Source organism: Octopus bimaculoides, unplaced genomic scaffold (assembly GCF_001194135.2).
Source record: "Octopus bimaculoides isolate UCB-OBI-ISO-001 unplaced genomic scaffold, ASM119413v2 Scaffold_95008, whole genome shotgun sequence".
NCBI lineage: Eukaryota > Metazoa > Mollusca > Cephalopoda > Octopoda > Octopodidae > Octopus > Octopus bimaculoides.
In genome coordinates, this window is record NW_026349582.1 from 22,889 (window position 1) to 25,050 (window position 2,162).

At 32.9% G+C, this 2,162-nt stretch overlaps 1 long non-coding RNA gene across 1 annotated transcript in view; it reads left to right on the plus strand.

Annotated features, from left to right (window-relative positions):
* The window catches only part of LOC106879118 (uncharacterized), a 19,876-nt gene extending 17,734 nt beyond the window's left edge, over window positions 1-2,142 (plus strand). Inside the window, exon 3 of the long non-coding RNA XR_001410595.2 lies at window positions 1,945-2,142. This is a non-coding gene — a long non-coding RNA (uncharacterized LOC106879118). The remainder of the gene's footprint in view (window positions 1-1,944) is intronic.
* The last annotated feature ends 20 nt before the right edge of the window (window positions 2,143-2,162 follow it).

Here is a 2,162-nt window from a genome sequence, read left to right on the forward strand (position 1 = left end):
ATAATAATAATAATAATAATAATAATAATAATAATAATAAATCGTGTTAACTGGAACGACTCATGTACTGAGAAGAGCATTATCCCTGTGAAAACAACATCCATTCATGAATTTATTTATTTATATATTTTTTTAAATACATATTTTACCTGTGAATTTGCGTGTGTAAACTGGGAATGCATACAATAAGCTTCTCTGCCGTAGGTGTACGGAAAACACTTATCGAGAAATGGAAGAACATTTGAAGAAAGAAGAAAAAAAAAAACAACATAATAATAATAATAATAGAATCCAGCCTTGACAACGGCTGGACGTGTTCCTCCCTGCTCTGACCATTCAGCGGCTGAAAGACATAGAAACACTAATATAACTGTAGGGAACGACCGTGCGAACTCATAAAAGGAGAAATGGTGACGAATGGTAAAACAGAGGACTCCTTTTATTTAAACGTGTCACACGGTCGAACACAAAATATATATATATCAAATGATGATATACATGGTAATATGTTATGCTACGATAACATAGATGACCAATAATGAAAGACCACAACCGTATTAGATGAATAACAGGGATATTTATTTATGGCGTTAAAGATGTATGTCTGTGTGAGAGTGTGACAAACTATCGGCTCCCGAATGCTTCAGATGAATACTCTATCACGTGACCTTATTAGGGGCCGTGATTGGTCAGTTTGCGTTCTGGCGGGAACGGTTCGAAGAAGTTGTCGCTTCGAATATTAATCAGTCACGTGATGACAAGGAGATGGGTTCTCTGCTACGCTCGCGTGTGTTTATATTTAAATGAGAAGAATGGCGATAGCAGTTTTGTATCTAATGGCGATAGGTAGAAGAGACGATAGGTAGTTTCACTAAATAACCCAGACGGACAACGGGAAAAACATCTCTCAAGGACAGGAGTATCTACAATTTCCTGTGAGTATTTAAAATTTCCCTAAAAATAAGTTAAGAAACTTACATATTTTCAGTTTTCGAACACAAATTTATTTGTGTTTATGTCTAAATTTCGAAAACCAAATATATCAAACCAAATTTATGAAAGCAAATTTATGACACCAAATTTCGGAAACCAAATTTATGAAAACAAATTTTGGACACCAAATTTATGAAACAATATTTTTGAATCCAATGAAATCAAATTTCAAATCCAAATTTATGGAATCAAGCTTATGAAACCAAATTTCTGAATCTAAATTTTTAAACTGTATATATTTTACTTTTGTAAATATTTTGACTGTATATTTCCGTCTTTTACGTTTAGTCCTTCTATGCATCCTGTATATCCGTTTCTTTTCTCAGAACTCGAACACTAATAATGAAATCTAGTGAACCGTGACATTTGATGTCCTTATATGGTGTATATATATTTATATATATAGGAGAGAATGTATGAAAAAAACAACAACAGACGAGGACAGGTGGTGTAAACAACAAAAGGATGTATTAGTTTGACGCTCGGGAATACAGAAAGTCTTTAACGTTTCGAGCTACGCTCTTTAACAGAAAGAAATAAGGAGAAAAACAAGGAGAAAACCACGGAGAAAAAAAAATTGAATGGTGTTTGGTCAGCGATCTATCATGGCTTATATATATATATATATATATATATATATATATATGTGTGTGTGTGAGTGTATGTATATATACCATTAGAACAGGAGGGAGTATAAGATTATTAAGCATATATATGCGTATAAAGCACACATATATATACACACACCATATTTTAATGGCATATAAATTTATATGGTATTAAATTTCACACAAATTTCTGTCATTCATATAAAAATATTACTGCACATCGATGACATCTTTGATATAGAACGACTGTGGCCGGTGAGTAGTTAAGACGTTATTATTGCATCCCACATATGTGTGTGAAGACTTGGGTTTGTATATATTATATCTACATTTTTCTTCGAAGGTCAGAGTGGAGAATCGTATTTACCTTGGCGCGTACGGTGTCGTACAGTTTTGGATTTGAGAGTCAGACAAAGTAGATAAAAAACAGAAAAAGAAGAAAAAATAAGAACGATCGCACTGTGAAATATTCTAACAAGTAAGCGCTATCTATCTGTCTGACTGTCTGTCAATCTATCTATCTATCTATCTATTCTACCAACTTTATCTATCTATCTATCT